Source organism: Marmota monax, unplaced genomic scaffold (genome assembly GCF_021218885.2).
Source record: "Marmota monax isolate L192 unplaced genomic scaffold, Marmota_monax_Labrador192_F-V1.1 WCK01_AAM20220418_F8-fsc00046, whole genome shotgun sequence".
Taxonomy (NCBI): domain Eukaryota; kingdom Metazoa; phylum Chordata; class Mammalia; order Rodentia; family Sciuridae; genus Marmota; species Marmota monax.
The window spans coordinates 8,089,211-8,113,651 of NW_026692486.1; positions in this window are offsets into that span (position 1 = coordinate 8,089,211).

Below are 24,441 nucleotides of genomic sequence, written 5' to 3' on the forward strand. Positions count from 1 at the left end.
AGGATAATGACCTAACCTGCCATATTTTCTTTATGAGAACATCTTCCTGGTGATCTATGGTTTCAAGAAGTAGTCATAGAGTTTCAAAGTTGCCCTTGAATCCTGGGTCAAGAACAGCTACCCATATATTCTCTCCTGTCATACATTTCAAGGAACTAGTAGTTTGTCAGGCCAATGCCATTACTTTGAATTTGATTTGTAAGCCTTATACAAAAAGGTGTATATGCCTCTATATGATAAACAGAAGTACTTGATATTGATTTGCATTATTATATTTAAATTTCTCAGTGAATGCTTGAAATGTACCATGGTGATCTTTATCTATTTTTCTTATTTCTTTCTTTTATTTCTTTCCTTCCATTCCTCCCTCGAGCCTTCCTTTCTTCCTATTTCCCTTAACTTCTTCCTTCCATTATAATGAAAAAAAAGACTAGAGAGATTAGTAAGAATGATCCTGAGACTTCAATATAAGAACAAAAACAAAACCAAACACTCCTTCTCCAAACACCGATATTTTGCTTGAAAACCTCAGGGGAAATAGTTAAAATAGTTGCTAGGCAGCCTGTTCCTCATTTTGCAATGAGTTAGAAATTATTGTGCTTACAGAGATGTGTAGCAAAACTCTAAAATGAATAGCCTTTTTATTTTATAGCTTCAATTTAATTAACAACTAATATTTTAGGTATGTTCATAATAATTTATTTTATGGAAATATAGTCTACGATAAAGACATGTTTCCAGAATCCCAAAACCTTTTTGGCAACTTGGATTTTTTTTTTAATCTCTAAGTCTTACTACCTTGGAGTTTACTTGGACATCATACTAAACTGCTCACAGAATATTCAGTCTAATTTTTATTGTTATTTTAGAGAAAAAGATTATATTTTGTGCTGCTGTACCTGAATTTATTAGCAGTGAGATTGTCAAATCATATGAAGAGCTAGAAAAATAAATGATATACATCACATGCACATACACACGTGTAAGTATGTGAGTACATATGCTCATTCTTACAAAAATGTATGCATATATACGACCTTCTTTATTTTGAGCTCCATTGACTGTGGTAAAATTATATATTCTTTTCATAATTTAATGATTTTTATCCATGTTTTTGTCTTCATTTGGGGGGATCTAAAGTACTTTTACATTTTCCAGCTACTTCTATATTGGTTTGCATTTTTACTGGTTTTACATTGAATTCTTATTTTAGATATCCAGTTAAATGAAATAGTCCAGGTATACTCTATACAAGAAATGGGGAGCCAAGGGAGACAGATCGTTATCTAAGTCATGCTACTGAAGGAATATCATATTTCTGGCCCAGGTTCTTCTACATTCTTACCATTGGTCTCTTTTTCCTTCGTGACTCATTGTGAATTCATCTGTAACACTCTGTCATCTATTAGTCTCTCAGTTCTTACTGTGTTCCAAAGCTGGTACATTGATTCAATCTCATATTCCCAGACCAGGGTTTCTTAACCTAGAGTGAACTATTCCATCTGTGACTGCCCCAACTTTTTGTTTCCTGGTCTTTTTTAGTTTAGTTTTGTTTTTCTCTTACTTTATTTTCTGAGAATAGGGATCACACATTCCATCATACTTTGGAGAACCCCCCCCAACACTAACCCAGACTAGGTAAAAGTTAAGATCTTCGTAATAACCCAAAGCAATTGTGGACATGACCCTCTTTTCCAATGTCATCTTCACTTAATATTAGAATTAGGGAGGAGATATGGTCTGCTCAGTGCTATAAATGACAGATATGACAATGATAATATCACCTGAAATTATTTAGAAAAGCTTACTATGATCTATAGCATTAAAATTAATATTTACCTCTCTTGACAGTGGATCTGGCTAATTACTTGTAATTTCAGTAAAGCATAATCTCTCCATGGATAATAGCAAGAAGGATCTTAAAAATTCTGAATCCCTAGGTAATGAAGTGATTAATACAGAAGTGATCAGGATCCATGGCTAACTATACTGATAAAAAGCTGCTTGACACTGGACAAATCATTTAATCTTGATGCTTCTTAGTTATCTTGTCTTGAAATGGAAGTGCCAGGAGCTTCTCTGCTTCCCATGCAAGGTTACTGTGAAGATAAAATAGAATAACTGAAAAGCTAAAAAATATATATGCAATTCATGTATCTATAGACATATATGAAACTTTCAAGCCTTGCATGGGAAGAAGGCAATGATACACGGCCGTGCTCTCTGAACAAATCTGTCAGGCAATACTCCTGCGCTGAATATTCATCTACTACATAATGTCTTCATTTAACATGAGGGAAGAATTTCTGAATGTAACACAGAATTTCCCCTCTGTTCTCTTATGTATTCCTGGTGTATGGGAGGCTGCATATTAAGGTATGGAAAAAGGTATTTGTTTTGTAGTCAGATAGACATGAACTTTTATCTCTACTCTGCCATTTGCTAGATTTTGGCCCCTGGAAAATTAGTAGATCCCTTTATGAATGACAGTGCTCTTTGTGCTTTTGAAGATGTAAACTATAGATTCATTTTCCTAACATCAGTGTTTTTTTTTTCAAATCTCTGATTGTTTTTATCTCACTTCTAACTTCTTAAAATCTAATTATAGTATTTTCTTGAACTTATTGATGTTTTACCATTTCTTCTAAGACCATCTATGAATGTCATCAAAATGCCAATAACTTATTCCTTTAGCAGAAAGAAATCCTTTAGGACTTGTTGAACCTTCTGAAGATGACTTTTTTCCTTACATTTATTTGTAAGTATCTCAATTTTTAAATCACTCTTCTCATAGTAAAACGAAAGTAGCTGCTAAAGATTGTTTCTGAAGCTCACGGTGAAGAAGAGCTACTGTATTATAATTGTGTGTGTCAATTGTTTTTTCTTCCTGTCCATTTTTCTTTTATTGTTTAGCTAATAACTACTCTTAGCAAAAAGCACATCTATTGAAACACTTACAAAATACAATGTTAAGATTCATTTGGTTTAGCATAGCTTCTTAAATGTCCTAAAACTGAATCATCTTTGTAGCATATTTATAAATAACATTTATATAATTTACTATAGTTTATCTTTTTTAAGTATCTATAAAACAAAAAAAAAAACACTTTCTCACATTATTTTTCTAAGCTATTTACTAAGCTATTTTTACTAAGCTAAGTATCTAAACATGTTGATGTTTAGATAAAATAAACACAAACATGGTAAATTTAAAAAAAGAAAGAAAATGTAAAAGAAAAAGGAATAAATGGATACCACACAGTTACATCTTTGTTACTTTCATCCTTTCTTCTTCCTGTCTTTCCTAAATATTGAAGAAATTTTGTCATAACATCTGCAACTTGTTCCAGCATATTTAGATTGAAGAGATAAAGAGGAAAAATAAGCACATATGGCAAAATGTAATAATTAATGAACATGTACATTTATTGCTTTTCTGTTTAAATTTTTTCAAAACATAAATTAAAATATACATATATATCTAGCTCTTTAAAATATACTTTTCTAGAAACTGGGAGAATTCAGTATAGGAAGAAAAAAAGATGAAGTCCCTGCATTCCTGGAGCCTACATTATTATGTAGGTGACAGGCGATGATCTAATACTTATAATTTTAGGAATCAATGTTAACAGGCGTTTTGATAAATGAACTTCATGTATATATAGGATGCTATGGAGCCCTGACCCTGCTGCTGCAGTCCAGCACTGGAGGAGCCTGCACACCAGGACCAGCCTACTGGTCTCAAGCCAAGAGGAAGAAACTGCCTTATCTCTTCCTTTCTCTCACTTGCCCTCTCATCCTTTGGCCCTTAGTCACCCTTGTTCTATCCATAGGAGCTATAAGGTACTTCTTTATAAAATCAAAAGTACTTTCAAATACTACTTATGCTCTTATTGCAAGATGTCAAGTAGCAACCTCTGGGCTTCATGCTACCTAATTTTAGATTCTGAATTGAACATTCTCATGGAGTCACATAAATAATGGAATGTGAGTAGATGCAATTCACACAACTCTAGGGTCATGTCTCTAAAAGGAAGCTGCTTACTTTCAACTTCCTAATTCCTCTTTAAGACACTGGAGTTAGAGGTGATTGAGAATCAGTTTTCATGCTTTCCTCTAAGAATGTCAACAAAGTACTGATAACTATGGAAACAACACTGGGCATGGCCATATGGAACAGTCACTTCACCCTGGCCACACCCCCACCTCTAGACTACTCTGTAAGAAGGAAATAAAATTCTCTGTTTTTTGAACTGCTCTAGTTTTAGGGTTCTTCATTAAAGCAAGCTTGGTTTATATTCTAATATGCACCTTAACTAAAAATTCAGGAATGATAATTAACTCCTCTTTTCTTTGATCCTTAATTTTTCTTTCCTCCTGCCATAATTCATGTTTTCATTAACCCTTGAATAACTGAAGTAGTCACAGACTTGCTCTAAAAATCTTCAGGCTCCCTGGTCCCTTATTTATTCTTCACACTTCCAAAGTATTACCTCTTTCAAGCCCACATTGTATTCACATTACTTATTTTCCTCAAGGACATTCACATGGTTTTACATTACCTAGGGAATAAAATCCAAACTCTTAGGCTGGTTTTCAGAAAGCTGATATTCATGGCTTTGCAACTGATGAAGTTATGAAATTACTATTTTATGACCAAGTAGCATTGTTGAGACAGTGACATCTTCCCCCAACTTCTTTACTCATTGAAATTCTAATTATTCTGGAAATTCTAGAAAAGCTGGCTTGAGCTCCATTTCATGACAATTCTTTCTCACTTCCTCAGATACAATCCATAATTCTCATACTATTCACATACAATATTGTTTTAACCTATTTCAGAGTATTTTATCCAATATTATTATTTCTTTGATATATATCTATTTATTCCACTAGAATATGAACTTCTCAAAGATATAGACTACCTATTATTTTTAGTATCATCCTCATTGCTATCACCATTCAAACATGCATATTTCTCCATATATCAAAGATAATAAAAATGTTATATTGAACAGACCTGAAGAATATTAAACTGTCCAATTTCTTCCTAAACAAGAATGGTCATTCCTATAAACTAAGATACTAACTGAGAAAACTTAAGAGAAAGGAGACAGAGAATAATTTTGTATGCTTTCTTGAAAATGGGTGTTTGAGTTTATTTACTTTAAGCAAGACACGATTTCCAAAAGGAAAAACCTTGAATATATTGTGAGGAAATGATAAGGCATTCTGGACATTAAAGAATTCTTACAAAATACTTTTGGATGAGTTAAGTATACAAGAATCAAAACCATACGAATTAAGTTTTCATTGAAATATACCAGACTTAAAGAAGAAACGTGTTTAAGATTATAACATAAAGCCTACAATTTTTAGGAAAAAATTCAGAAAGTAAAAAAGTTTAATAATATAGTAATATTGAAATATAAATATCAAATTATTCAAATATTGTTTACTCTTTTCTAACTTCATCTAAATGTGACCTGCTTCCTAAATGACAGAATTTTTAGAATCATGGCTTGACTTTGGTGGTCTCAGTTATGTGTCTTCTCATTTTACCATGAAATGTTAATAACTTTTATTTAGCAATTGCTTACAGTCTGATGTGTGTATTTGCTAATCATACCTCAATTTATCTCAACAACACCCATGTTTCTAAAGTGGCTGTTCCAGGGTTTTCTGAACTCTCCAGGTCATGCTTTTCCTATACCTCAAGATGCCTCAGTGTGCCTTGGTGTGTCTTGAAACTGCTTTGAATTCTGTAGATTAGGATAAATGATGAAAGGAACTTGTTACGTGCTCTAAAATTCTCACTCTATCTTGGGGAAAGAAAAAATAATATGTGACTCTTTTCTAAATTTGATTGTCATAACTAACACCAAATAAATTGTACTAAATTGCCTTGATTAATCAGCCAAGGTGGGAAAGTAACAATAGCAACCACTTATGGAGCACGCATTATGATGTCAGGTGTTATGTTATTTTAAATACTAATCTCAATTTGCATAATCACAGAAAGTATTTAATACTATTTCCATTTTACAGATAATAAATCAAGATTACAAAAGATTCAAAGTTCACAAGTAGTAGATGTAGGATTGGAATAGTTACATATCTAATTCCAAGTTTTATATTCTTACTATAACTTTGCATTATCATGCTTTGAAAATTATAAATCATTTCTAAGAAATGATATTGCCATACAATGTATCATGCATTTCAAGTCAAAATAGTATACAAAATTAACTTATCAAGAGAAAATATTTTCCCTTGGAAAACTTTCACTTCATCTAGGTCAGTAACAAACTATGGCACAAAATCCCATATCGATTTCTATATTAGCATTGGGGTTGAATGACCAGAAAATCTACCAATCTATTACTTAGTTTGATTTCTCATTCTGACAAATTAAACCTTATCTATAGATGAGAAATCTCAGGCAACATTTAACTACTGATCTTGGTTAACCCATATATGGAGTGAGATTTGTTCAGTAAGCAATAACACAGGACACGATACATGTTACATTATATTGAAGCCACACTTGAGCTCTTTGGTGATGCTTGAACATCCTACCCTATCAGATGTGTCATTCCCTAACAGTGAGAATTATAGAATTAGACAATAATGTATTTATGAACTTCTCAATCACTGATAATAAAAAAATATTAGATATGGTTTGAGAAGACTTTAAATCTCTCTCTGTTTTTTGTAGTAATTGTTAATATTTTGAGTTGATGATGTATTCATATAGTTCAAAAATCAAAATAATAAAAAAAGATATGTTAAACAATAAATTCTCTGTGTGTGTATGAGAGAGAGAGAGAGAGAGAGAGAGAGAGAGAGAGAGAGAGAGAGACCCGCACTGTGGTTCAAATCTACGACCTTAGGCATGCAAAACAAGCATTCTGTTACTGTGCTACATGCCCATCCCCATCTATAATGATAAAGTCTTGCTGTCTCACCCATCATCTTTACATTCCATTAGTTCCATCACTATCACTCCTGCTTTCTAAGTTTATCTTTCAGAGATTTTCCATCCAAAGGCAAACAAATAAAAATATAAATTCACAGCTTCTTTCTTACATGACTGACAGCAAACTCTCTACATTATTTTGCACTTTGCTTTTTCATGAAATTTTACAATTTTTTAGAGATCTTTACAAATCTTTGGCCAACTTTGTAGTGTTCCATTATTTAGATAAGTTGATGCTTATTTAACCAAATGTTTCTCCTTGGACTAGAAAAATATCTATGAAGGGAGGAAACACATATGAAAGAGAATATAGTGCCTACCAAATATGCTCTTTATATTTTCTGTATCATTTTTAGTTAGGAGCCAGGTTCCAGGTAGTTAGATCTGACCAATAATATAAGATTAGTAAGTAAGAGATGACTGTCACTTCCAGTCAGAGGCAGTGAAACCCCATATGGAGTTTTTGGTTCTGTCTCTTCCTGGACAGTGAGCAAGGAGGTTGAATGTTCCTGATGCTGCAGATATAAGATTAGGGCATTCATCAGTCCACACACGGCAGCAAATTTTGCACTAAAGCTCTCTGCACTTCAATGAGCATTTATTGTTTTGTTAAAACACTATGGATTGATGCTTATTTCAATATTGCATAGAAATAGGTTTCAATTTGAAGAAATCTTTGATAATCTTTAGTGGCCAAAGGTCCTTAAGCCTCTGAATTTTATGGAAATTTTGAATATATGTGCATTTTTTTCTCCTGGAGAATAATTAGTACTCATTATATTCCTACAAGGCATCTACAACCTGAATCTATCAATCTAACCTATCCCCTATTTTTTATAAACAATAGAAATGAGTGCAAAGGAGCTTGGGGTATTGTTCTTGAAGGTGGAGCTAAGTTGCAGATCCCCTTCCTCTCTATTCTACACCACTTTAGCAGAGCCCAGCCCAAGAGAGTCCAGCTGCATTAAACACACAGCCCTGAAGGAGCCAGATGTTGTTTCCTACAATACAAACATGCATGCCTTTTGAGTAGCTTCACAATCTCTTTCATCACTTACTTGACTATATAAAATATATCCATCATCTTCTTGATCCCATCTGTTTAGTCAAGGCTGAGAGATCTGGAGCCTTGATCCCTTACTTCACCCTTTCCCCATCAAAATAAACCTCTCCTACTTCATTCAAATCACTAAAGGGTTCTGTCAGTCTTGCCTTCAAAATCATCCTAAATTGATCATTTCCTGCCACATTCATCCCACCCAGCACAATCTTTGTGTCTCTTGAATAATGCTAACAATCACTTTATTGCTCCCCTTGCTTCTTCTTTTATTTTTTTTTCACTTTATACTCCTTTGGTTATTTTTTTAAATTTATTTTTTATTTATATATGACAGTGGAATGCATTACAATTCTTATTACATATATAGAGCTCAATTTTTCATATCTCTGGTTGTATACATAGTATACTCACACCAATTTGTGAATGTTTTCTTTGATATAAGGAGGCTAATTCATAGTGGGATATGCAGAGGGAGCATGGGAGGAATAGATAGGGCAGAGGGTGGGAGGGGAAGGGAGAGGGCATGGGGTAACTAATGATGGTTGAATGTGATGATCATTATTATTCAAAGTACCTGTATGCTCTCCCTGCTTCTATTCAGGACACCCTCTGGGTTTATTGTGAAAAGAAAAGGAAAAAAAAAACAGAATGGGATGGTCTTTTCAAATAGCAAATCATAATCTCTGATGAGTACTTACTATACTTAGGAATAAATTCACCTTTAACCTTAGCCTACACAGCTTTTCCAGGTTGCATCATAGATTCATCTCAAGGAAAGTGCTTGCCATGAACATTTATATGACTGGTTTCCTTGTGATTCATATGTGTGCTTAGAGGTCTCCATATAGACCTTCTCTGATGACTGGCTCCAAAATACTCCTTTCCCCTACAGCCTTGATCCATTTGCAGTACTGTCCCCTCATCTACAGGGGATAAGGATTAAGAACCCCAGTGGTTGTCTGAAACTTATAGAGATATGCATCTGATACAGTTTATAAATTAGGCACAGTAAGAGACTAGCAACAATAGCAAATATAAAACAATTATATAATATGATGTAATAAAAGTCATGTGAATGTGGTCTCTCTCTTTCATTTCTCAGTATCTTATTGCACTGTTACCTTTTATTAAAGGAAGCACAGTATGGATTTTCTTTCCCATATCCAAAATGACAGCATCATTACTCTTAGACTCTGGTGCCTAAGTGAAAAAAAAAAATTGGTTATTTGAACACAAACACAGTGATTCCATCATAGTGGGTCTTATAATCACAATTGTCAGTTAGTGACTAGTGGGCAGGTAGTATATACAGTGTTACTATGCTGGACAATGGCAGTATACATATCTTTGGCCGGAAAATGCAAGATGGCATGAGATTTCATCATGTTTCTCAGAATAGAACACACAATTTAAAACTTCTGAATTGTTTATTTCTAGAATTTTCCACTTAATATTTTTTAAGCCATAGTTAACCATTTGTAACTGAAACCATAGAAAGTGAAATCCCAGTAAGAGGAAATAATTATACTCAATTATTTTTCTTTACAGATTTCAACAAGATCTGACAAGAAGAATTTTAGGGAAGAAAAGTTTATTTGGGGGCCCAAGTTTTCAGAGGACTCCATCCACAGACAGCAGACTCTATTCCTTGGGGCTCAAGGTGAGGGATACCAGGGAGAAAGTGTGGCAGAGGGAAACAGCTCACGTGGTGATCAAGAAGCAGAGAGAGAGAAAAATTCCACTCTCCAGATAAAAAATATACACCCATAGCCACGACCCCAATGAACCACTTCCTCCAGCCACACCCCACCTGCCTCCAGTTCTCACCCAGTTAATCCCATTAAGGATTAATTAATTTATTATGTTAAGGCTATAGTCCAATTAATTTCCCTCCAAACCTTCTATTGTCTCACTTATGAGCTTTTGGGGGATACCTCACATCTGAACCATAACATAAGTGTTAAGTCTCTAATCATTATCTAAACTGTTGCTTTTCTCAGAATTCCTTTCATTTTTCTTCTATCAGCTAATCATTGTCTTTCTTTTAGGGTTCAGGGTTATTAGGATTAAGCTCTTCCACCTGCTCTCTTTACCTATTCCCTCTTCTGACACCTACAGAGTAGTTACAGTTATAAAATAAACAATTTGGTTCTCAAATTGAGACATTGACAGTATCATATGTAAGGAAACTCTGTCCTATAACTTGAAAGACTCATTGACAACTATTTCTTACTATAATACTATTGTGATATGACCTTGGAAAAGTCATTTCACTTCTTGTAACCTTGGTCTTATAATCTTTGAAAAGAGAATGATAAAAATGATGCTAATGGTATATTTCCTTTGAAGCTGCCCAGCTCACTTGTGCTTCATTTAGTATAGTCAAATGAAAGAGCATAATCCATGTTTATCACACTTAAAACACAATAGAAATATAGAAGAAGATTATTGTTGTTGCCATTATGTATCATGTAAAGCTATAGTTCAACTCTTGATTCAATTTTCTGGGTGCTTTCTGCTAGCACTAGTAATAGTGCCACTAAGGAAATCTTCAAATTAACTCTTTTAGCTTCTACAACATTTGTTCTAAGAATATTATAGGGGCATTATGAGGTCTCTTATAAAATTAAAACACTATTGCATATTCCCTACCCATGTTTTATATAAATCAGAGAGCTTTCTTTTTTAACCACAGAAAAAAATAATACCACTTATGAAAAATGAAATTTCAGATAGCCGAAATTTTAAAATTCACCATTATCCACTGTGCTAGCAGATAACTTTATTCCACTAGCTGAAGAAACCTTCCCTTCTTCCTTAACTGGCTGATGCCTACAAAGAAATGAACTGATTTGGTTATATATAATATTTTCTTCATCTGAGCTAATTTTGTAATGACTCTCAATTTTTTCACATGCTTATATGCTATCGATGTGTATGTATTGTGCTTAAACAACAGGCTGAAAAAGATCCTCTTCAGAAGCATATTGAACAACTAAGCGATGAAAACTTGCTAATGCAATCAGAATCACATACTGTGCAAGAGCAGTAAATTGTTTCCTTGGTGGTTTTGACAACATTGCCTCTGAACATAATTGAATGTCATTCGTTTATATGTTTGCAAATGAGGTCCCAGTGACATTACACCTGGGAGTGTGCACACTTGGTCCTCTATTTATGACAGAGGAGCCAGACATATGGCCTGTGGACTGGGTTTGGCCCCAGAGCTATTGCAAAGTCCTTCTACCAGTGTTCAGCCGGTCTGCCCCGTCACCTTGCATCAGCTCTGTCAGAATCAGCGCTTCCCATCAATAAATGAAGGGACATGCAGCTTCCCCACTGCCAGCTCACCAGGCCTTTCAGACCTGAGATGGCAAGAGTCCTTGATACATGCTAGAAAATGTCACATGCTATGCAAATGAAAGAAAGGAGAGGACAAGGAGAAAGGGAAATATTACAACAAACCTGCAAAAGGGGAAATCTGGAAAAGAGGACAAAAAACTGCTGCATGGAAATCATTAAGCATGAATATAATACCTTTTCTTCTATAAAGATGCATGCAATGTGGGGCAAATCTTTGACCCCATTATTCTTAGTGTCCTCCTTTGTAAAGGAAAAGATTTGAATTCATTATTTCTCAACTTTTTCTCTGACCAATGGATATTTTTATTTTCTTCTGTAGACCTCACATTTTAGAAGACATTTTTTTTAATTAAAGAAACTATTTATTTGTTGTTCAGTCATTATTAAAGACATTTACAGCTATCTAATTAGAGTGTCTGATCATCATGATCATTGACACATGGTGTTGGTGTCTTTCCAGCAACAAAAATGTCATTTGATTTTCTATATTAGGCTTGGAATGTGGAAACTACCTGAGAATGCTCAGTCATGCTCCACAGATTTATTAGTTTTGCTGTGGATGTGTGCATATACGTATTTTTTCTTCCAACAAATATTTAATAAACATTGTGCTAGGCACTGATGATATTAGGTACTGAAGGAACAAAAACTGTTCTGGATACAATTCCAAAGTGGTAGAGAAATTGACAGAGAAAAGTGAAATTCAATGAATGTAAAAATATTATCTACAAATCGAATGTGGGATCCAGAGCAGACCTGTCAATATCCTCCTTAGAAGAAAACAAACAAACAAAAAATAATGACAACAAAGCTCTATTTGTAGCTACTGCCCTAAAAGGAGGGCACCTCTTCCCATTGTTCACTCAAATCCGTGGGAGACATTCATTCAAATATACCATTCTAGACTTAATTTCGTTTGATAAACACAAAATATTCTATATCATTTTGAAGACTTAGAATAGTTACATATTAAAGGTTCTAAGAAGTCCCAAAGGCAAGTACACACATCCAACTTGTTTTGATAAAAATTTTCTCAAATATTTGACCAACTCTACTTCTACAGAATACAAAATCATATTTTGGTTTAGGACCTTTTATATATTTTTTATGGTGCTGGGGATTGAACTCAGGGCCTTGTGCATGGGAGGCAAGCACTCTACCAATTGAGGTATATCTCCAGCCCTGGTTTAGGACCCTTTAAATATAGGCTTTGGAATGAAGAAGACCATAGAAGAGCCAATTTTCATGATCATGTTGTTCTGTGGCTCATCATAGTCTCCATCTATGTGTCCTCAAGACTGACAGTGTTGGTACCACGATGCAGTTTGTCAGTCTATGTGAGACATTAAAAAAAAAAAAGAAAGAAAGTTCAAGAAATGCAATGAATTTGCTCTATAGTATTATTAAAGTTGCTATTAACATTTCATTCAGTAAAGACTGAATAGAATCTTTCCCTTCAGATATATGGTCCCATGAATGGTGTGTATCCCTTGAATAATTTGTTTCTATTTATGTTGATAGTATGATTTAATTGGTCATTGTTAACAGAGATCAGGTTCAATTTATGACCCATATTTACAAAATCTAGAGACTTTATGTGCATAATATGAATATTAATTTCACTCTCAATTTTATCATATATATGATGAGATATATATATATATATATATATGATATATATATATTATTTGGGAGGTACTAGGGATTGAACTCAGGGGCACTCAACCACTGAGCCACATCACCAGCCCAATTTTGTATTTTAGGTCTCACTGAGTTGCTTAGCACCTTTCTATTGCTGAGGCTGGCTTTGAACTTACAATCCTCTTGTCTCAGCCCCCCACATTGCTGGGATTACAGGCATGCGTCACTGCGCCTGGCTAGATTTCATCATATTTTTTGCTTTATTTTTTCTCTGCCCTAATTTTGTCATTTTAAAATGTATTAACACTATAAATGAATATCCCTTTAAGATACAAAAATTTCAGAATTAATAAAATGTTTAAATTCCTTCTTCTGTACCTAATCAAATCTGTCCTGCCTAACTATATTCACCACTAAAATGATTTTGTTGTTTCTTTCTATAGAGAGAAATGTACATACACAATTTTAAAAGTTCATTTTTAGAGAATTTTTGGTTTCACAGAAAATTTAAGAAGAAGATATAAAGATTTCATATCTAACCCTTAACTCCCCACAACTATGACCTCCTTGCAGCATTCAACATCAGGAGGGTACATATGTTGCATTTGATGGATCTACTTTGACTCAAAGTTCATAGTTTACATTAAGTATTACTCTTGGTGTTTTACATTTCATGGATTTGAACAAACGTATAATAACATGTACCAACCACTAAAACATCATGCAAAATAATTTCACTGCCCTAAAATCCTCTGTGTTTTGCCTATATTTTTTATTATTGTTTTGTATATGACAGCAGAATGCATAATAATTCTTATTACACATATACAGCACATTTTTTTCATATCTCTGGTTTTATACAAAGTATATTCACAACAATTTATGTCTTCATACATGTACTTTGGATAATAATGTCCATCACATTCCACCATGACTTCTAACCCCATACCCCCTCCCTTCCCCCCCCACTCCTCTGCCCTATCTAGAGTTCGCCTATTCCTCCCATGCTCCCCCTCCCTATCCCACTATCAATCAGCCTCCTTATATCAGAGAAAACATTCATCATTTGTTTTTGTTTTTTTTTGTTTTTTTGTCGGGGGGGGGGTGTTGGCTAGCTTCACTTAGCATTATCTGCTTTAACTTCAACCATTTACCTGCAAATGCCATGATTTTATTCTCTTTTATTGCTGAGTAATATTCCACTATGCATATATGCCACATTTTTTTATCCATTCAGTTATTGAAGGGCATCTAGGTTGATTATTTATCCCTGTCTTTTCCTTAACCTCTAGCAACCACAAATCTTTTTACTTTTTCCATTGTTTTGCCTTTTCCAAATGTCATATAGTTTGTATCATATAGTATATAGCCTTTTTGTTATTGATTTTTGTTTGTTTTCTATATTCTGTATTAATGCATTATAGTTGTCCATAATGGTGGGATTCATCATTACATATTTGTACATGCACACAATATAATAGTAAAATTAGGCCAATACCATTTCCCAGAACTTCCCCCTTTTTCTCCCCTCCACCCCTCTTCTTGTCCTTTTTCTCTGTTACTGCTATTCCTTTGATTTTCATGATATCACCCTCACCTTTCTTTTCCTTTTCCCTCTCTAGCTTTCACATATGGAAGAAAACATATGACCCTTGATTTACTGAATTTGTCTTATTTTGTTTAACATAATGTTATTGAGTTCCATAAATTTTCTTGAAAATGACCTAATTTCATTCTTTATGGCTGAATTAAAAACTCTATTGTTTATTTATACCACATTTTCTTTATTCAGTTATCCATTGATGAACACGTAGGCTGGTTCCATATTTGGCTACTGTGAAATGTGCTGTTGTAAGCATGGGTATGCATATATCACTATAGTATTTAAATTCTTCAGGATAAATACTAAGTAGTGGTATATCTGGGTCATATGGTAGATCCGTTCCTAGTCTTGAGGAACCTCCATACTAATATCCATAGTGGTTGTAAGAATTTATAATCCCACCAACAGTGTAAAGTGTTCATTTTTCTCCACATCTTTTCCAGCATTTGTATTCTCAATGGCTGCCATTCTAACTGTAGTGAGATAAAGTCTCAGTGTAGTTTTGATTTGCATTTCCCTAATTTCTAATGATCTTGAATATTTTTCATATATTTTATGTTTTACCAGTGTCTGTTTAATTCATTTACCCATTTATTATTATTATTATTATTATTATTATTATTATTATTATTTTGGTACTGTTTTTTCAGTTCTTTATATATTCTAGATAATAATCCTCTGTCAGTAGAGTAGCTAAGAAAGATTTTTCTTCCATTCTGTTGGTTCTATCTTTATATTCCTAATTGATTTTATTGTTGGGCAAAGATTTTTTAATTAGATGCCATTCTTTTATTAATTGTTGGCCTTTTTTCTAAACTTTAGAGAGAGTAATTGCCTGTGGAGTGTTGAACCTACATTTTCTTCTAAGAGTTGTAGAGCTTCTGGTCTAATTCCCAGATCAATTTGGAGTTGAATTTTGTACAGAGTGAGAGATAAGGATCTAGTATCATTTCATATGGATTAAAAGTTTCCCCAATCTCATTTGCTAAAATTGCTGTCTTTTCTTTAATGTATGTTTTTGACACCTTTGTGAAGTATCAGATAACTGTATCTGTGTGGGTTTGTCTCCAGGTCTTCTAATCTGTACCATTGATCTAAATGAATTTTAGGACTGTTTTTTCCAGTTCTATAAAGAATGCTATTGGCATTTTGATGGAGATAACACAGAATCTGTATATTACTTTGGTAGTATGGTGATTTTAACAATATTAATTCTGCCTATCCACAAATGTGGGAGATATTTCTATCTTTTTGTATCTTGTTCAATCTATTTTAATATTCTATGTTTTTTATTGTATTTTTACTTTTACCTCTCTGGTAAGTCCTAGGGTTTTGTTTTGCTTGTTTATTTTTAAGGATATTGTGAATGGGATTGTTTCACTGATTACTCTGATTTTTTTTCTCAGCAGGTTTATTATTGGTGTGTAAGGAAGCTATTGATTTTTATATGTTAATTGTGTAACTTGCTATTTTGTTGAATTTGTTTATAGGCTCTAGGAGTCTTCTAGTAAAGCTTTCTGGATCTTCAAAGTACAGGAGCATATCACTTGAAAACAGTGATAATTTAACTTCTTACTCTTCCATGTTTAGCCCTTTTATTATTTTTATCTTGGCTAATTGCTCTGGCTACAATTTCTAGTATTATATTAAATAGTAGCAGGAAGAGTGAATATTCTTGATTTGTATATTTTAAAGAAAATTCTTTAAGTATTTCTCCATTCACTATGATGTTGAGTTAATCATACCTATCCTTAATGATGTTGAGGTAGGTCCTCCTATTCTAAGTTTCTTCAGTGTTTTTATCATGAAAGGGAGCTAATTTTTTTCTAAAATTTTCTCTGTACATATTGAGTTAACTATGATTTTTGTTATTAATACAATTTATGTAGTGCCTTACCTTTATTAATTTGTAGGTGTTAAACTACCCTGGAATCCCTGAGACAGAACCAACTTGGTCATGAAGTACAATGTTCTTAATATGTTATGGAATATGATTTGCTAGTATTTTATTAAGTATTTTTGTACCTAAGTGCATCAGAAAGATTTGTTGGTAGTTTTCTGATCTTGATGTTTTAGTATGAGTGTGGTACTTCTTCATAGAATGAATTTGGATGTGTGCTATTCTTTCTATTTTGTGGAATAATTTGAGGAGCATTGGCATTAGTATTTCTGTAAATGTCTAATGGAGTTCAGTTAATTCATTTGAGAATCCATTGGGCTCTTGGCTTGTCTGTGTTGGGGGGATTTTTATTAATTCTTCTATTACTAGTGACTGGCCTATATAAGCTTTCTATGTCCTCCTGGTTCAAGTTTGTCAGAAATGTATCCATTTCTTATAATTTCTTCAATTTATTAGAGTCTAAGTTTTCAAATTAGTTCCTAATGATCATCTGAATTATTTTGAATTCTGTGGTAAATTATCTCTTTTCTTTTTTTTTAATTTTTTATTGTTGGTTATTCAAAACATTACATAGTTCTTGATATATCATATTTCACCCTTTGATTCAAGTGGGTTATGAGCTCCCATTTTTACCCCATATACAGATTGCAGAATCACATCAGTTACACATCCATTGATTTACATATTGCCATACTAGTGTCTGTTGTGTTCTGCTGCCTTTCCTATCCTCTACTATCCCCCATCCCCTCCCCTCCCCTCCCCTCTTCTCTCTCTGTCCCCTCTACTGTCATTCATTTGTCCCCCTTGTATTATTTTTCCCTTTCCCCTCACTTCCTCTTGTATGTACTTTTGTATAACCCTGAGGGTCTCCTTCCATTTCCATGCAATTTCCCTTCTCTCTCCCTTTCCCTCCCACCTCTCATCCCTGTTTAATGTTAATCTTCTTCTCATGCTCTTCGACCCTATTCTGTTCTTAGTTACTCTCCTTATATCAAAGAAGACATTTGGCATTTGTTTTTTAGGGATTGGCTAGCTTCACTTAGCATAATCTGCTCCAATGCCATCCATTTCCCTGCAAATTCTATGATTTTGTCATTTTTTAATGCAGAGTAATACTCCATTGTGTATAAATGCCACACTTATTTTTATCCATTCGTCTATTGAAGGGCATCTAGGTTGGTTCCACAGTCTTGCTATTGTGAATTGTGCTGCTATGAACATCGATGTAGCAGTGTCCCTGTAGCATGCTCTTTTTAGGTCTTTAGGGAATAGACCAAGAAGGGGAATAGCTGGGTCAAATGGTGGCTCCATTCTCAGCTTTCCAAGAAATCTCCATACTGCTTTCCAAATTGGCTGCACCAATTTGCAGTCCCACCAGCAATGTACAAGTGTACCCTTTTCCCCACATCCTCGCCAGCACTTGTTGTTGTTTGACTTCATAATGGCTGCCAATCTTACTGGAGTGAGATGGTATCTTAGGGTGGTTTTGATTTGCATTTCTCTGACTGCTAGAGATGGTGAGCATTTTTTCATGTACTTGTTGATTGACTGTATGTCCTCCTCTGAGAAGTGTCTGTTCAGGTCCTTGGCCCATTTGTTGATTGGGTTGTTTGTTATTTTATTGTCTAATTTTTTGAGTTCTTTGTATACTCTGGATATTAGGGCTCTATCTGAAGTGTGAGGAGTAAAGATTTGTTCCCAGGATGTAGGCTCCCTATTTACCTCTCTTATTGTTTCTTTTGCTGAGAAAAAACTTTTTAGTTTGAGTAAGTCCCATTTGTTGATTCTAGTTATTAACTTTTGTGCTTTGGGTGTCCTATTGAGGAATTTGGAGCCCGACCCCACCGAATGTAGATCGTAGCCAACTTTTTTTTCTATCAGATGGCGTGTCTCTGATTTGATATCAAGCTCCTTGATCCATTTTGAATTAACTTTTGTGCATGGCGAGAGAAAGGGATTCAGTTTCATTTTGTTGCATATGGATTTCCAGTTTTCCCAGCACCATTTGTTGAAGATGCTATCCTTCCTCCATTGCATGCTTTTAGCCCCTTTATCAAATATAAGATAGTTGTAGTTTTGTGGATTGGTTTCTGTGTCCTCTATTCTGTACCATTGGTCCACCCGCCTGTTTTGGTACCAGTACCATGCTGTTTTTGTTACTATTGCTCTGTAGTATAGTTTGAAGTCTGGTATCGCTATACCGCCTGATTCACACTTCCTGCTTAGCATTGTTTTTGCTATTCTGGGTCTTTTATTTTTCCATATGAATTTCATGATTGCTTTCTCTATTTCTACAAGAAATGCCGTTGGGATTTTGATTGGCATTGCATTAAACCTATAGAGAACTTTTGGTAATATCGCCATTTTGATGATGTTAGATCTGCCTATCCATGAACAGGGTATATTTTTCCATCTTCTAAGATCTTCTATTTCTCTCTTCAGGGTTCTGTAGTTTTCATTGTATAAGTCTTTCACCTCTTTTGTTAGGTTGATTCCCAAGTATTTTATTTTTTTGAAGATATTGTGAATGGAGTGGTTGTCCTCATTTCCATTTCAGAGGGTTTGTCGCTGATATACAGGAATGCCTTTGATTTATGCGTGTTGATTTTATATCCTGCCACTTTGCTGAATTCATTTATTAGCTCTAATAGTTTCTTTGTAGACCCTTTTGGGTCTGCTAGGTATAGAATCATGTCATCAGCAAATAGTGATAATTTAAGTTCTTCTTTTCCTATTTTTGTGCCTTTAATTTCTTTCGTCTGTCTAATTGCTCTGGCCAGTGTTTCGAGAACTATGTTGAACAGAAGTGGTGAAAGAGGGCATCCCTGTCTTGTTCCAGATTTTAGAGGGAATGCCTTCAGTTTTTCTCCATTCAGAATGATGCTAGCCTGAGGCTTAGCATAGATTGCTTTTACAATATTGAGGTATGTTCCTGTTATCCCTAGTTTTTCTAGAGTTTTGAACATAAAGGGATGCTGTACTTTGTCGATTGCTTTTTCCGCATCTATCGAGATGATCATATGGTTCTTATTTTTAAGTCTATTGATGTGGTGAATAACATTTATTGATTTCCGGATATTGAACCAGCCTTGCATCCCAGGGATGAATCCTACTTGATCATGGTGCACAGTTTTTTTGATATGTTTTTGTATCTGATTCGCCAGAATTTTATTGAGGATTTTTGCATCTAGGTTCATTAGAGATATTGGTCTGTAGTTTTCTTTCTTTGAAGTGTCTTTGGTTTAGGAATCAGGGTGATGTTGGCCTCGTAGAATGAATTTGGAAGTTCTCCCTCTTTTTCTATTTCCTGAAGTAGCTTGAAAATTCTTGGTATTAGTTCCTCTTTAAAGGTTTTGTAAAATTCTGCTGTATACCCATCTGGTCCTGGGCTTTTCTTAGTTGGTAGTCTTTTGATGGTTTCTTCTATTTCCTCAATTGATATTGGTCTGTTTAGGTTGTCTATATCTTCCTGACTCAATCTGGGCAGATCATATGACTTAAGAAATTTATCTATGCCTTCACTATCTTCTAATTTATTGGAGTATAAGGATTCAAAATAATTTTTGATTATCTTCTGTATTTCTGAAGTGTCTGTTGTGATATTGCCTTTTTCATCCCTTATGCTAGTAATTTTAGTTCTCTCTCTTCTTCTCTTTGCTAGCATGGCTAAGGGTCTGTCGATTTTGTTTATTTTTTCAAAGAACCAACTTTTAGTTTTGTCATTTTTTTCAATTGTTTCTTTTGTTTCGATTTCATTAATTTCAGCTCTGATTTTCATTATTTCTTGCCTTCTACTTCTTTTGCTGTTGTTTTGCTCTTCTTTTTCAAGGATTTTGAGATGAAGTATGAGATCATTTATTTGTTGGTTTTTTCTTTTTTTAAGGAATGAACTCCACACAATGAATTTTCCTCTTAGAACTGCTTTCAATGTGTCCCATAGATTCCGATATGTTGTGTCTGTGTTTTCATTTATCTCTAAGAATTTTTTAATTTCCTCCTTGATGTCTTCTATAACCCATTGATCATTCAGTAACCTATTGTTCATTCTCCAAGTGATGTATGCTTTTTCCTTCCTTCTTTTATCGTTGATTTTCAGTTTCATTCCATTATGATCAGGTAAGATTCATGGTATTATCTCTACTCCTTTATATTGTCTAAGAGTTGCCCTGTGACATAATATGTGATCCATTTTTGAGAAGGATCCATGTGCTGCTGAGAAAAAAGTGTAACTGCTTGATGTTGGGTAGTATATTCTATATATGTCAATTAAGTCTAGGTTATTAATTGTGTTATTGAGTTCTATAATTTCCTTATTCGACTTTTGTTTGGAAGATATGTCCATTGGTGAGAGAGGTGTGTTGAAGTCTCCCATGATTATTGTATGGTGGTCTATTAGACTCTTTAACTTGAGAAGAGTTTGTTTGATGAACATAGCTGCACCATTGTTAGGGGCATATATATTTATGATTGTTATGTCTTGTTGGTTTATGGTTCCCTTGAGCAGTATGTAGTGTCCCTCTTTAACCCTTTTGATTAACTTGGGCTTGAAATCTATTTTATTTGATATGAGTATGGACACACCTGCTTGTTTTCGAAGTCCATATGAGTGATATGATTTTTCCCAACCTTTCACCTTCAGCCTATGTATGTCTTTTCCTATCAAATGCGTCTCCTGTAGGCAGCATATTGTTGGGTCTTGTTTTGTGATCCATTCTACTAGCCTGTGTCTCTTAATTGGTGAGTTTAAGCCATTAACATTTAGGGTTATTATTGAGATATGGGTTGTTCTTCCAGCCATATTTGTTTATTTATGTTACTAAACATGGTTTGTTTTCCTCTTTGATTATTTTCCCCCCTTTACTGTCCTACCTCCCACTGTTGGTTTTCATTGTTATTTTCCATTTCCTCCTCCTGTAATGTTTTGCCGAGGATGTTTTGAAGAGATTGTTTTCTAGCTGCAAATTCTTTTAACTTTTGTTTATCGTGGAAGGTTTTAATTTCATCTTCCATCCTGAAGCTTAATTTCGCTGGATACACAATTCTTGGTTGGAACCCATTTTTTTTTCAGTGTTTGAAATATGTTATTCCAGGATCTTCTAGCTTTCAGAGTCTGTGTTGAAAGATCAGCTGTTATCCTGATTGGCTTACCCCTAAATGTAATCTGCTTCCTTTCTCTTGTAGCTTTTAAAATTCTCTCCTTATTCTGTATGTTGGGCATCTTCATTATAATGTGTCTAGGTGTGGATCTCTTATGATTTTGCACATTCGGCGTCCTGTAGGCTTCTAGGATTTGGGATTCTGTCTCATTCTTCAAGTCTGGGAAGTATTCTCGTATTATTTCATTGAATAGATTGCTCATTCCTTTGGTTTGAAACTCTGTCCCTTCCTGTACCCCAATGACTCTTAAATTTGGTCTCTTGATGTTATCCCATATTTCTTGGATGTTCTGCTCATGGTTTCTTAACAGTCTTGCTGAGCTGTCTATGTTCTTTTCAAGTTGAAATACTTTATCTTCATTGTCTGATGTTCTATCTTCTAAGTGTTCTACTCTGCTGGTAGTATTCTCAATTGAGTTTTTAAGTTGGTTTATTGCTTCCTGCATTTCTAGGATTTCTGTTTGTTTTTTATAACCTCTATCTCCCTGTATAGTTGATCTTTTGCTTCTTGGATTTGTTTATGTAATTCATTGTTGAAGTGATCTTTCATTTTCTGATTTTGCTGTCTGATGTCTTCCTTGAGACTCCAGATCATCTGAAGCATGTATATCCTGAATTCTTTATCTGACATTCCATCTGCTGCAGCTATTACCTCTTCTAACGTTGAGTTGACCTGCATTGCTTGTGGTCCTGTCTTTCCTTGTCTCTTTATACTGTTCGTGTTTCTTTCTGCTTGGTGAAACTTTGTGCTATTGAATTTTCCCCCTATATATTTATATTGGTCTTGTATAGTTGCAAAGTCTCCCTCGCAGGCGCGGGCGGCGGCTCTGCCCCTCCTCCAATTGGGGCAATGTGCCTACCACGCTGGCAGGCCGCTGGGCCTGTTCTGCCAGTCGTTAGCAGGTCCGCCTACCTTGCAGGCGCGGGCGGCGGCTCTGTCCCTCTGCGGGCCACTAGGCTTGTTCTGTCGGTGGTCGCAGTTCTGCCTACTTTGCAGGCACAGGCAGCGGCACTGCCCCTCTGCAGGCCTCTGGGGCTGTTCTGCTGGTGGGTCGCAGGTCCGCTTACCTTGCAGGCGCGGGGGGGGGGGGCGGCTCTACCCTTCCGCAGGCCACTGGGCCTGTTCTGTTTGTCGGTTGCAGGACTGGCCTGTTCTGTTGGTGGTCACAGTTCCGCCTACCTTGCAGGCGCGGGAGGGGGGGGCGGCTCTGCCTCTCAGCAGGCCGCTGCTCCTGTTCTGCCGGTGGGTCGCAGGCCCGCCTACCTTGCAGGAGTGGTTGGCAGCTCTGCCCCTCCGCGGGCCACTGTGCCTTTTCTGTCAGTGGTCACAGTTCTGCCTACCTGGCAGGCGCGGGGGTGGGGTGGGGTAGGGGGAGGCTCTGCCCCTCAGCAGGCCGCTGGGCCTGTTCTGTGGGTGGTCACAGTTCCGTCTACCTTGCCGGCGCGGGGGGAGGGGGCCGAAATTATCTCTTTTCATCTCAAATTTTATTAGTTTGGGTCTTCTCTCATTCTCTCTCTCTCTCTCTCTCTCTCTCTCTCTCTCTCTCTCTCGTAAGCTTGCCTAAGGGCTTATGAATCTTCTTTATTGTTTTTTCAAAAAACTAACTTTTTTATCGTTTATTTGTATTACTTATTTTATTGATTTTGGCTCTAATCTTAATGATCTCTTCCTTTTTCTGCTTTTGAAAATGGTTTGACCTTGCTTATCAAGGGCCTTTTGTTTCACCATTAGTTTGTTTATTTGAGATTTCCAAATTTTTTATGTAGACACTCATAATTATAAATTTTCTTCTAGAACTGCCTTCATAGTGTCCCAGAGGTTTTTCTTTGTTGCATCACTATTCTCATTTGACTCTCAGAATTTTTGAGTTTCTAACCTGTTTTCTTCTGTCATGCATTTATCATCTAAATGTGTATTGTGTTTATGCCATTTCTTTAGGTTGTTTTGGTGCTTATTTCTAATTTCATTTAATTTGGCCATATTATATGTAAGAAATTATTATCATCACTTTTTGTTAAGAGCTGCTTTTCGTCAAGAGTATCCTGAATTATATCTATTTTGTAGAAGATTTCATGAGCAGTGAGAATTGTATTCAGCTATTGTTGAGTAAAACGTTCCATGGATGTCTGCTAAGTCCATTTGAATTTTAATATCTTTTTAGGTCCAAAGGGTCTTTACTGAACTTACATCTGGATGATTTATCTATTGGTGAGAGTGCTATCACCTAGTATTAATATATTGGGGTCTAGTTGAGTCTTTAACTCAAATAGTGTCTGTTTTATGTAGTTAGTTGCACTAATATTTTGGGCATGAGTATATACTATTATATATTCTTTTGGAGTTTTTCCCTCTGCCATTATAAAGGGACCTTCTTTGTATCTTTTAATTATTTTTATCTTGAAGTCTGGTTGTTGGACATGACAATATCTGTGCTTCATATTCATACTATAACAGTTTCTGTTTTTTACTTTCAGTCTGTAACTGTCTGCCTGTTAAGATGTGTCTCTTGCAAAGAATATATCCTGTTTTTGCAGAATCCATCCTGGCTGCTGATGTTTTCTAATTGGAGAGTTGAGACATTTTAATTCAATGTTATTATAGAGAGATATGTATTAATTCTTGTCATTTTTATTTATTACTAATGTTTTATTAGGTCCTACTTCTCATTTGCTTTGCTAATCTTCCAATGATCATCTGTTCATTTGTGAGGTCTGTGACTTGTTCCCCCCTTCTGTGTA